A 13973-nucleotide genomic window follows, 5' to 3' on the forward strand; every position below is an offset into this window, starting at 1 on the left:
GTGGGCCTGGGGACCTGGGGTCTGGGACCCAGATGGCAGAGGCTGCCTGGCTGAATCTTTCCAAAGCAGCACCTGGAGCCTGAGGCCACTGCGCCTGGGGGCTCAGGTCAGCAGCCATCCGGCCATCCGGCCATCCGCTGCCCTGCTGACTCCCGTTCAGCACGGAGGAGGGACAGCGACCTTCCGGTGAGCTGGGGGCAGACTCCTTCCAGAACACCCTGTGCGTTTCTAGGAGAGCAGACTGGCCTTTCTTCCTTCCCTTTGACTCAGCCAGGGTGGGTGCACTTTCCCTGGTCTGCCACGTGATAGATAGATCCACCCCTGAGCCCACCTGCGCAGGCAGCTTTGCTGAGCAGCCTGGAACATGCGAGCTGGGTTTTCCCTGGGCATCGGGGGTCAGCGCGCACACTGTGGGCTCAGCTGCATCAAAGGAAACTAAAGAGCAACCAGAAAGTCCCCTTTCCCTTCTCAGTTCTAATTTATGTTTTTCACTCTCCAGACACATTTTTAAAAAATGCATGACCATACATTTTTAAATTAAATTCCTTCATTGGTTAAAGCAGGATTAATTAAAAATGACAGTCAGAACAAGCATTCCTCTTTCTCATTCTGAAAATTACTCAAGGCCAGAAGGAGACTAGAAAACAAAGTTCTAATTACACAGTAAGTCAGTGACAGTGAGTTAAAAGGCTGCCAAGCACACGGGGAAGAGGTGAGCGAGGCCCCTCCCCTGCACGGGGTGGGGGGGGGGGTGTAGGGGGGGAGGGGCGGGAGGTGAGCGAGGCCCCTCCACTGCATGGGGGAGAGGTGAGCGAGGCCTCTCCGCTGCACATCTACATACCCTCAGGGTCACCCTGTGAAGGTGTGCAGCTCCTTCTGAGACGCAAGACCAGATCTTCACCTGCAGCTGTCAGATGGGGCATTGACTTGAGTCAGGAACTTCCTGAATCTAGTTTGTCTCCCACAAACAGGGTGAGATAAATCAGGAGGATGCAGTAAGCCATGTTTTAGGAAGGAATTTGTCTCCGCAGCAGAAATAATGAATCCCTGAATTATGAAAATAAAATCAGTTGCCCATCTCCATTAGCTGTTAAGAACTAAAGGCTAAGTGAAACTTAACCCAAAACTGTGGGGGAAAAATATCTCACTTGGACCCTAACTCTGTTCTCTCCTAAACACAAAGCACATACACATAGATCAGCAAGGAAAAACACAGAAACTAAAATATGAAACAACAAAATGTCTATGCAAAGATTCTATAAGAAAAACATGTTTATATAAGGAAATAAACATAAAAGGTAGAAAACAGAAAAAAAAACTACTAAAGATAAATGTGGCTACATAGCATAGCAGATAAAAATTGTGACTGTTTTGCCAAAAATGTTAAAATCTATGCATCTCTGAGCAGTTACCACACACAGAGCAGCAAGAACTCCTGGAATATGTGGAAAGGTGAGAGACTCATTATTACTACAGTAGAGGCCCGGTGCATGAAATTCATGCATGGGGGGTGTCCCTCAGCCCAGCCTGCACCCTCTTCAATCTGGGACCCCTCGAGGGATGTCCAACTGCCCGTTTAGGCCCAATCGGATCAGGCCTAAATGGGCAGTTGGACATCCCTCTCACAATCCAGGACTGCTGGCTCCCAACAGTTCGCCTGCCTGCCTTCCTGATTGCCCCTAACCGCTTCTGCCTGCCAGCCTGATCACCCCCTAACCACTCCCCTGCCAGCCTGATTGATGCCTAACTGCTCCCCTGCCAGCCTGATTGCCCCTAACTGCCCTCCCTTGCAGGCCTGGTCACCCCTAACTGCCCTCCCCTGCAGTCCTGGTCCCCCCCCAACTGCCCTTCCCTGCAGGCCTGGTCGCCCCCAACTTCCCTCCTCTGCTGGCCTGGTCACCCCTAACTGCCCTCCCCTTCAGGCTTGATCACCCTGAACTGCCCTCCCCTGCTGGCCATCTTGTGATGGCCATCTTGTGTCCACATGGGGGCAGCCATCTTTGACCACATGGGGGCAGCCATCTAGTGTGTTGGAGTGACAGTAAATTTGCATATTACTCTTTTATTAGATAGAATAGAGGCTTGGTGCATGGTTGGGGGCCAGCTGGTTTGCCCTGAAGGGTGTCCCGGATCAGGGTGGGGGTTCCCTTGGGGCATGGGGCGGCCTGGGCGAGGGGCCTGTGGTGGTTTCCAGGCCTGCCACGTCCCCTAGCAACCCAAGCGGAGGCCCTGGCATCTGGGATTTATTTATCTTCCATAATTTAAACTTTGTAGCCTTGAGTGGAGGCCTGGGCCAGCCAGGGAGTGCAGGAAGCTTGGCTTCCTCCATTGCCGGGGAAACCCAAGCCTCCTGTTCGCTCCATGGCCACAGCCATCTTGGTTGGGTTAATTTACATACTTGCTCCTGATTGGCTGGTGGGCGTGGCTTGTGGGTGTAGCAGAGGTATGGTCAATTTGCATATTACTCTTTTATTAGATAGGATTTTAAGTCTCAAAATTCTTTAGGAGTTTCTCCTTCAACAGGGTTGCTCACACCATTGGTTTGTTGGATGCTGGCAGATTCTGGGTCTCTTTGTAAAGTGGTCCACAGGAGGCTTCAGACAGTGGACATATGTTCCTCAGTGGTTTGCTGCCTGAAATGCCCAGTCATTCCCACCCCCCCAAAAAAAATCCCACAGAAATACTGGCTGTTTAGAGAGTTTCATGTGGCAGGCACTGCAGTGGTAGCTACCTCTAGCCAAAAGCAATTGCAAGAAGCTTATAACTGTATTACTGCATGGATTTTAATAATACATCCCAACGTTAGAGATGTGAAAACATGAAAAAAGGTGCATCTTGAAACTGACAGAATGTATTAAAATGAACTGTTGAAACCAAGAAAAACATCTGTGATATAAATAAATAAAAATGGGTTGTATAACTATTAAAAGGAAACGAGTTATATTTGATCACAAATCAAAGCCCAGTATTGACCTTTAAACAAGTACTTCCATAATAAGGTGATTCGCAAAGATTGAAATGAGCATGATAATGAAGACATGGGTGAAGATAGACAAAACAAATGTCAGTAACAGATATCAAAGCTTGTGACTGTTCTATCACCAAATGTTGAATTAAGGCCAATAACTACCATTTCACATACAATTATAATGTCAAAGTCTATAGTTTATATAGAGATGGAAAAAAATAAAATAAAATCATAGTATTAGTAAAAAACTTTAATTTACTGAAAATTAAATAAAAATAAAGAATATCTAAATAATATAATTACATAAGTACATGAAATTAATATTTCTATGCTGCTGTAACCTAAAGCGATCAAATATACCTTTATTTTAATATCAATGGGAAACTAATAGGGCTTGGTAAAGACAATCAGTCCCAACAGTCCAAGGAAAGCAGAAAGCATTCTCTGATAGCTCGTGAAAGATGAAATCAATATTACAAAGTGAGACTTCAATCACTTTGATACTAAGATATTAAAATATAGCTTGTAAAAAATCTATTTGAAAAAGTAAGCCTAAGATAAAATATTGTAGACATTCTAGCACCTTAACAAAATGGATATGCTTAACATCTAAATTGTGGGAATAGAGGTAGCAAACACAGAGACATTCAGACGCCTAAACATGTACATTAATATACAAGAAGGAAATAAATGAGATAATAATTTAAGCATCTAATATATGAAAAATGGAATGAAAAGCAGGAAACATTAAGCAGGTAAAATTGGCAAGTAATGAATTGAAAAAAGAAAAACATTAATGTTTCTTAAAAGAAATCTCAGAGCTAGTTTTTTGAAAGAAAAAGATTGGCTAAGCTAATTAAAAAAAAATAGAAGCATGTACTATGACCAAATATACATAAATATATAAATAATATGTAGCTAAATAAATAACAATATGATAATACATTTGTTATTTATGTACACTTACATATTTACACATATAACATATGTTACATATTTTACTTGTGTGTGTATATATATATGTATATATATCCTATATAATAAAGAGGTAATATGCAAATTGACCATCACACCCTTGCACAAGATGGCCACCCCCATGTGGTCACAAGATGGCTGCCCCCATGTGGTCACAAGGTGGCCATGCCCATGTGGTCACAACGTGGCCACACCCATGTCATCATAAGATGGCTGCCCCCATGTGGTCACAAGATGGCCACCACAAGATGGCCAGCAAGGGAGGGCAATTGGGGGCAACCGGGCCTGCATGGAAGGGCAGTTAGGAGTGACCAGGCCAGCAGGGAAGGGCAGTTGGGGGTGACCGGGTCTGCAAGGGAGGGCAGTTTGGGGTACTAGGCCTTCAGGGGAGAGCAGTTAGGGATGACCAGGCCAGCAGGGGAGTGGTTAGGTGGCAATCAGGCTGGCAGGCAGAAGCAATTAGGGACAATCAGGCAGGCAGGCTAGTGGTTGGGAGCCAGCAGTCCTGGATTGTGAGAGGGATGTCCAACTGCCAGTTTAAGCCCGATCCCTATGGGACATCCCCCGAGGGGTCCCAGATTGGAGAGGGTGCAGGCTGGGCTGAGGGACACCCCCCACCCCCCACCAGTGCATGAATTTTGTGCACCAGGCTCTAGTATACAATAATATTTTCTAGGTACACAATTATCATCTCTGCAAATGATCAATTAACTGAAAAGATATTAAGAAAACACACAGAAAAACTGTTATAAACAATAATTAATTGAGAAAATAAATAACTTTTTATTAATAAACAATTGCTTAAACATAGAAAGATAGAAAACACTTCTTTTTACTCTACTAGCAAAGCCCAACTATTGTAAATAAATGTACAGAAATGTGTAGGACCTGTTTGAAGATTCTTTTGTGCACTTGGAAGATCAAGCTTCCACTTGGCGATGGATTAGCTGTAAATTAATCTCTGAAATTGACATGAACCCAGTAAAACTCCATGGGGATGGCTGTAGTAACTGATGGCATTATTTCTAAGTAACAGAAACAATGAGTAGCTGAAAGGAAAACCTGAGAGGAAGAGTAATGAAGGAAGCTAGCCTTCCTAGATACTGAGATTAATTATGAAGCTTCAGTCATTAAAGGAATGTGGTACTCTACATACACAGACTGGTGTAACACCATCAAAAACCCAACAACCAAATAACCACCACCACCACAAGAAAAACAAACAGAAATAGAGCAAATGCATACCAAATTTAGTATAAAATAACAGTGACATTTCAGTCTAATGGATTATGCAATAAATGATGTTGGAACAATCCTATGTCTACCTGGAAAAAGTAAACTTGGAACTATGTGCGATACCTTAAATCCTCAACATTCCAACATGAGCAATATAAATAGCCTAGAGGCCCGATGTATGAAAATTGTGCACAGGTAGGGTCCCTAGGCCTGGCTGGCAATCAATGCCAATCTGTGGGGCAATTGATGGGGTGATCAGGGACAGAGGGGCCCACTGGCACCCGCCTTGGCTAGCCAGGGGTCTGCAGGCTGGGGGCAGCTCCTGCATTGAGCACCTGCCGCCTGGTGGTCAGTGTGCATCATAACAGCTGGTCGTTCCACCAGTCATTCTGCTGGTCAGTCAATTTGCATAGTAGGCTTTTATTATATAGGATATAGGATAGGTAGAGCAACATCATATGCTATATAACATTATATATATATATATATATATATATATATATATATATATATATATATATTATTTAGTATACTAGAGGCCCAGTGCACAAAATTCATGCATGGGTACAGTCCCTAGGCCTGACCTGAGATCAGGGCCATCTTTCCTGGCTGCCGGCAGCTGGCCCCACCCTCCACTGCCATCCATCCCCAGTTCCCTATTCACCATCGGGTGATCAGAGCCTGCCAGCCAGGGGGAGGGACCAAGAGGTTGGCCATCCCGCCCACTTGCCAGCCCCAGCCCCTGCCGCCAGTCACCCTCTGTGTGGGGGGTGACCAGTGGGGCAGGGGCCTTAGCCTGGCACCTCCCGCATCTGCCACCACCCACTCCCAGTTTCCAGTTCTCCCTCTGGGGATCAGAGCCTGCCAGCTGGGGGGAGGGACTGAGAGGTTGGCTGGCAGGTCCCAATTGATCGGGACCTGAAGGCTGGGGGCTGCTCCTGCCTTGAGTGTCTGTCCCCTGGTGGTCAGTGCATGTCATTATACAGGATGTTATCTCTCTCTCTCTCTCTCTCTCTCTCTCTATATATATATATATATATATATATATATATAATTAAAAGAAAATATAAGAAACCAGAAAATTTTAGAAAAATGATTATATGTATAAACATGTTTATACACTGAGTGGCCAGATTATTATGATCTCTGAATGCATAATAATCTGGCCACTCAGTATAGATAGATAGATAGATAGATGTATTAGAGGCCTGGTGCATGAATTTGTGCATGGGTGGGGTCCGGCCAGCCTGACCAGGGGGAGGGGACATGGGTGGTTGGCTGGCCTGCCTGCTGGTCAAACTCCTGGTCAAGGGGACAATTTGAATATTAGCCTTTTATTATATAGGATATACACTGAGTGGCCAGATTATTATGCATTCAGAGATCATAATAATCTGGACACTCAGTGTGTATATATATAAAAGGCTAAGTTGACTTGTGTATGTTTGATACATATTAAGTTCTTGCTGGCACCAACTGCACACGTGTGTTTCAATCTGTCATTGTTGGTCATGAATTTGGTTGACACTTCTATTATAGAGGAAGGGCAAAAGCGACATTAAAATATTTCTTCTGATTAATGCCCTTTCAGTGTGCACAAATCCGTTAGGCCACTAGTCTATATATATAAAGAGCCAGGGTCCGTAACAACCAAACGGACAACCTGTCCATCCGCGGCCAGGCTCCATTGATCACTGGTGAGCACGACTGGTGAGCACGTGGAAGGCAGACCTCTTGGTCCCTCCCCCGGCCCACAGGCTCCCATTGATCAGGGGATGGCTAACAGGGAACTGGAGTGAGTGGCACGGAGAGGACTGGTGAGCAGCTGGAAAACAGGCCTCTTGGTCCCTCCCCCTGGCCCTCAGACTCCAATCAATTAGTGGTGGAGGCAGGGCAGAACTGGGGACTGGCTTCCTTAGTAGTCCTGCAGGTACAATTTCCAGAGGACAGGCCAGGCACCAACAGACCAGCCCTGCCGGCACAATCCTGACAGTGCTGCTGGCCTCCTGGAGCTCGGCCTCAGGCACTGCGGCCACTCCCCATCCCTAGATGCTCCACAAGGAAGAAAGGATACCACCAGCAGCACCAGGGGCGACCAGCAGTGACTGACTGCTCTCCCCATGGTTCCTCCAGGTCACTCGAGCCAGCCCCCACCTGGCCTGCTGCAGATGAAGTGTGATCACTGCACGCGGAAGGAATGTAGTAAAAAAACAAAAGCCGATGACCAAGAGAATGCCGCAGTCACCGTCCGCAGTCCGGCTCAGGAGAATGGAGAGAAGGGAGAATTCCACAAGCTGGCTGATGCCAAGATATTTCTGAGTGACTGCCCAACGTGGGACAGTTGTGTGACCGCAGAAAAAGGAGTCCAAGTTTCTCAACAGAACACCAAGGACTTCTTCCGTGTTCTGAGCCTTAATAAGAAATGTGATACCACACAGCACAAGGTGCTGGCAGTGTCTGTGTGTCCTCAGTCTCTGCCTTATTTTGCTGCTAATTTCAGCCTCAGCGTCACTGATATACCCAGAAGACTCTGAAGCTTTCTCAAAAGCCTGGGGGTGCACTGTCTGACATGAAGATAGCTGCGGACTTCAGCATCCTGGAGAGTCAGAAGGAATTTTTGCGTCAGTACTGCCAGCACTGAGGAAGATCCCCGGCTACCGATGCTGACCCCGCCTGCCCCAGCTGGGACCGATATACAGAGCGTGTGCTGGGTCCCCCCATCACCCCCACCTCTGCACAGCCAAGTCTCCCCAGCAGATCATGGGCTCTCTGGTGAAGGATTACGTCACCAGACGGCAGAACCTGTCCCCAGACAAGATTTTCCACGTCATCATGGCCTCGTGTTGTGACAAGACACTGGAGGCCCTTTGAGAAGATGTTCCTCCAGCTTTGCATAGTTCTCGGGGTGCTGACTGCGTGTTACCCTCAGGTGAAATCGTCCCGATAATGGAGCAAAGTGATCTCGCCTCGAATGACACCGCCGTGGACACTCTGTTTGGAGACGTGACGGAGGAGTGGGTGAGGCTCCACGAGGGTGCCAGCTCCGATGGGTACCTGGCACACATCTTCAGGCACATGGCCAAGGAGCTGTTCAACAAAGACATGGGGGTGCTCAGCTATTGCACCCTGAGGAACAAAGACTGCCAGGAGGTCACCCTTGAAAGGGATGGAGCGGTTCTGCTGTGCTGTGAGGCTGCTCACGGCTTTCGGAACATCCAGAAGTGGTCCTGAGCTGTAGAGGGCCAAGTTCCCCTGCCACTTCGTGGAGATCCTGGCCTGCGCCGGGCATGCCTAAGCGGCAGGAGCCAGGCATGCAGACAGGGCACTGCTGCGGCAGATGGAAGGCATCTACGCTGCCATCCCGGTGTGGCCCCCGGACACCAGCGCCCATGTGCAGGAGCTGTGCCAGGAGTGGCTGGGCCTAGCAGGGACTAGGGCAGCCTGCCAGGACATCAAGTGGTAAAAGTCCAGCAGACGCCCGGCCTGCAGGCCGCCTGAAGAGGGGTGTCAGACACGTGAAGGAAAGGCTTAGCATCTCTGTCATCGCTTCGGTTTTCAGAATTCCCTGCTCCCCTTCTGTCAGCTCCCTCCCTCTGAGGGGCGCTGTTGTTGACACATGGGTGCAACTGGAATATTGTATCTCGATAGGATTGTCCCGGCGTATGTATCCTTTTATCCGACGGTGAAAAAAATCCCAAAGAACAAGAATGGAGACAGACTACTGTCTTTTAGGCTTAAAAAACCCCGGAAGCGTCCTGCGAAGAGCTGAGACTGGGTTCTGCCCACGCGCCCCAGAGAGATTGGACTAGGAAATGGCCCGGCTTGGCCCTCACTTTACCCGCTTACGTTACTCTTGAAGGTGTCTTTGCCACAATGTGAATAAACTGCCACCTTTTGGAATAGGGGCTCATATGAAAGTCTGCATTCCCAGCTTTTATTGAAACAGATCTGTGTTCTGCAGCTGTGGCCACCGTCCTGAGACCAGGTCCTGTCTGTGGGAATCAGGGGGCACTGGAGTGGAGTCCCCCCCGTGCCCTTTTACATTCAGGGATTGAGCTGAACTCACTTTGAGGGAGGCTTGGCCAGGGTGACATGTGTCGCAGATGGAAGGATGGAGAATGGAGAGGCGGACACCCTGTCAGTCCCTCCCTGGGTGGGGTCAGGCAGATGAAGGCTGGCCAGCCCGCCCCACAGTTGGGTGAGATAGCATCCCCTGTGTCCACCTCTCAGCCCGTGGGCCCAGCCACTCCCTGAGGGACCCCCCCCACACACACACCTGTGCACCGGGCCTCTAGTATATATATAAAGAGCACGTGTAAGTTGGTGAGAAAAGGTAAAGAATTCAATAGAAAAATCGCCTAAAGATGTGATCGACGAATCCCTCTCCGGCGTGAGCGTGGGTGGGGCAGGTGTTTGCGTGCGCAGCCAGAGGGCAATAGGCAGCTGACACTAAAAGTATCACGCACCCTAAGAATTTTCCTATAAACACATCCGAATAGGTATAAGAGGACACAGAGTAACATTTATTCTCTCCTTATTAGTGATAACAAAACATTGGAAATAAACTCAATGTCCTTTAAAAGACAGTAGTTAACTAAATTCCATTCCATCCACACGATATATCCAAGAATTTCTCTGTAGTTATATCCCCATGTGTCCAAGAGAACAGTGGCTGAATAATTTACATTTGCCCGCACTCTAGAATAATAGGCACCTTTGAAAAGAACTGAGGGTCTCTAAGTACGATTGTGGGATAACCGCCCAATTATAAAAAATGATATGCTGGCAGTGTTTACTGGTTTTGTACCATCTGTATAAAACTATTTGTATAAAAGGGAGACAGAGAATACTTATACATCTTTGATGAATGTGCGAAAATATAGTCCTAGATTTATATACAGGAGACTGCTCTGGGCGCCTCGCAGGAAAGGCAGTCATTGCCGGTCTGAGGATTTCATGTTAAGACTTTCCTAATAGGGCCTTTGTGTGCCTCCTGAATTTTGAACCATGTCATTATTTTAACTTAAACAAATAATGATTATTAATTTCAGAGGAATCTGCACATTTGTCAACATTGGTTGAATGAGCTGCTCAATTTCTTGTTAATCTAAACCCATTTAACTAGACTTTGCATATTAAAGTTCAGTGAGGATTCGTATAGCCTTTTTATGGACTGTGACCCAAAAGCCTAGGATAGTTCATTAGCTACAGAGTTTATAACCGATTCTGAATATTTAATCTGAGTGAGAAACCGCCTACATTCTGCTATTCCACTGCCTGACAACTTTTTTTTCTGAATCAAGGACAGAAATATTAAAATGATATAGAATATCTCCTTGGATTTTGAACCCTAATGAAAATTGTAGGTTGCCTTGTTGATAGAACTTAATTGAAAGTTGGCTTCACACTTAACTTTTAACACATCCGATGCTGCTTAGTCAAATTACTTCACTAAAATATAATGAATCTAATACTTTGTAAAACTGTTATTTTCAATTTGGGGAATTGTGTGTACGTGTGATTACTGATGCATGTAAAACCTGTGTCTTCCACTTTTGGTTAACATAGACCCAGATAACCATACATTTAGAAAGTTCTTTAGACTCATGTTTCTATCACGACTTTAGGAAAGCCATTTTTTACTTTAATTTTCCACAAGTTACTGTTACTTCTCATGCTAATTCATTTAATCTTCAGCATCTCTATCCTAAATCTGCCTTAATGCCTAGATTGCAACTTGCATTTGCAATTTACAGACATCCTGGCTAGGAAAGGCCTGGGAATTGTCAGCGTGTTCTTTTCTCTGACGGTGTTTGTGCGCTCTAAGCCTTCATCAGACTTCTCTCAAAAAGCAGTTGGGTAATGTCATGCTCAAAAATTAGAAAGTAGATTATTTTATTTCTATAAGTTCTGCAAAGTTATTATTAATGCTTGTATAGCTGAGAGAAGAAATTAGGTTGAAATTTAATTAGGTGTTTTTTTTATCCATTTCACATGCATTCAAGTGAGTAAAGGCAACATCCTGGTGCATTATTACTTTGTACCATTTCTACTGTTTACGTAAACATTGCTGTAGTTGTTTTCCTGGTGGGTGTAGTCATTTTTTATTTCAGCATGTTCAAATGTTTATTCTCCTTCTGTACCCATAAATTCAGTCTCATACCCTCAGCATCTCTCCAGAATGTGGACTCTAAGAGACTACTCTTCTTCGCATCTAGAACCTGTGTCTACCTCTATTCTGACTAGTAAACATAGGCACAGGTAAGGGTCTCCCTGTTTTAATAAAAAAAAATAAAAAAAAAAACTATACGGAAGCCTTTTTATATAGATCGTTTGAAGCTACTAGAGAACTTCATTTTTGTGTGTATGTGTGTGATCACTTGCTAAGCACGATTTTGGTTATGGACCTGATTAATTTTGAAAAGCACATGTTAATTAACATTTAATAGCACTTCATGTAATTAGGCTAGGTATCCTCAAAGGCACTCCAAAGCTAGATTTTATGATTCATAGAAACAAAAATACCCACTTTCTATTCAATGTAACGACCCTGTGTTAAATGGGATATAGTGGGAAAGCAGGGACGGCACACAAGTAGGTCAGTACTGCATATCTAGTGTTATTTTAGCCACATATAATCCCTAGCCCCTAAATTAACTCATCTTTTCATCAAATAAGATATATAGCTCTGAGATTGTGTTAGGTGCTCAGAGCAAAAAAAGGTGAATACCACAGCCTCTGACCTCAAGGATGTTCATCTCCTAGGATTAAACAAAGGGAAATTTATGGTTCCGGAGTAGAAGCTCGGAGGCTCTGTAATTCAGCAGCTGATTGTGGGTTTTAACTGTCCTGCTGCCCTGAGGTCCTGAGCTCGTCTCTTTTCTTATGATGTCGGGATGGCTGCCTTCATTCCAAGGCCATGTGTCAAGGTCAAGTGGACGAGGAGAGGAGACACTAGACTTGTTTCTTCAGTAAAAAGGAAATATCCCAGAAGCCCTCAGTAGGCTTTCCATCACAGCATACTGGTCAGCATTGGCCATAGCCCCTTGCTAAACTCATAGCCCAAGAGGGAGTGGCTTTGCCCTGGTTTCCTCACTGGTCCTGTAAGGTAAGGAGGGGTCTCAGTGGACCAAATCAGGCCTCTGCGGGCAAAGAGGGCAGGGGGAAGGGGTCAACTTTATTGCGGCAACTATTACTATCTGGTATTTATTTTTCATAAATATATCAACTTAATTTAATTTATTATCTCTGCTATATTTTATTGATTTTTCTTTTTTTTCAATTTAATTTTGTTGTTTAAGGTATTACAAATAGTAGTACATATGTCTCCTTTGTTTTTCCTCCACTGACCTCTCCCCCCCCGGCCGCCCCTACCCCCCGGCATTTGTCCTCGTCCCTCCGCCCCCGATGTCTTGCGTCTGTTGGTTGTGCTTATATGCATGCCTACCAGTCCTTCGGTTGATCTCTTTCCCTTGAGGAGAGAAGCGTCGTGATTGGAGCTGCGCGTTTTGTCCTGGAAAGTGAATGCCATTCCCATGGTTGGAAACTGGCTGTTCTGAGCATGTCCTTTCTACTCTCCTTCCTCTTCCGTACTTTGTTCTTTATTATTTCAATTAATTATTATTTGAATTATGAAATATGTTCCTCTACTACCAACCCTTGCCTTTTTTCCTCTTAAATAATTTCCCTTTATGTTCACGTTAATCTGCCAGTAATTTCTTTTGTAGACAATTGTCTCCCTTAACCCACTCTTACCCTGTGATAGCATTGACTACATCACTTGTGAGGCTTAAAAATTATTAAAACGTTAATATGGCAAGAGCAGAGCAGCAAACTGAGAATGTGACCCTGTGGAACTGCATAGGCCACATGGCCCTGAAGTGGGGTCCAGCTTTTCAATCCGCCCTCTATTTTGTCCTCAAAGAGATCTTTCCAGTGTTTCATGCTGAGGACTGACATCCCAGATGTCACCAGCCTACTTCTTTATTGACATCTACAACACATGAGTCCTGTTTGAGCTGTTTTCCAGCCACAGTAGTTTTTCACACTGCCCTGATCATCGCATGCCACAGGCCATCTGCACATGCTGTTTTCTCTGCCTGCCCTTCCTGCCCTGTTTATCTTTCAACTGTTACATTGATGTTGAGTTGCATGAGTTCTTTATATATTTTGGAAATGAACCTCTTATCAGATAGATACATCATTTGCAAATATCTTCTCCCAGTCACTAGGTTGCCTTTTCATTTTGTTGATGGTTTCCTTCACTATGCAAAAGCTTTTTACTTTGACTGAGTCCCATCTACTTGTTTTTGCTTTTGTTACTCTAGCTCGAGGAGACATAGCCAAAAAGATGTTGCTAGTATGTCTCCTTGGGCAGAAGCAACATATACGGCTGTCTTTTTAACTCCCCATTCCTTTCATCATAGCCAGGAGACAGGTCCTTTGGAAACTAAGATATTTTCCAAATTAAGTAAAGTTTTTAGTAACAGTTTTTGAGTCATTGGTGTATAGAAACATCTTAGAAAAGGTGAAACTATTTGAGTTGAAGTAACACATTTTTTCATTCTTTTAACACTTAAATACATTAGAATGAATTCCTGTTAAACTTCTAAAGAAAATGTATCTTTTTAACTGTGTTAGTCATAAAAGGAAGTTTTTTCAAAAGGTACGAATTCTCTAAGGAAATTTGTGACAATGGAATTCAGCTAGGTCACTAGTTTTATTCTCTTTCTTGTTCTACAATGTGTTTTAAAATATATACATAAAATTCTTCCATTATTTTTAAAATACATAA

At 44.8% G+C, this 13973-nt stretch overlaps 1 protein-coding gene and 1 pseudogene across 7 annotated transcripts in view; both read left to right on the top strand.

The window, feature by feature from the left end:
* Positions 1 to 13973, top strand: part of RALYL (RALY RNA binding protein like) — a 573551-nt gene that overhangs the window by 87219 nt on the left and 472359 nt on the right. The gene's annotated exons all lie outside the window — the stretch shown is intronic.
* On the top strand, positions 7300 to 8642 carry LOC308236855 (nuclear prelamin A recognition factor-like; annotated as a pseudogene). The gene has a single exon. The product of its transcript is annotated as a nuclear prelamin A recognition factor-like (transcript).

The sequence above is a fragment of the Plecotus auritus genome (genome assembly GCF_963455305.1).
Source record: "Plecotus auritus genome assembly, chromosome: 11".
NCBI lineage: Eukaryota > Metazoa > Chordata > Mammalia > Chiroptera > Vespertilionidae > Plecotus > Plecotus auritus.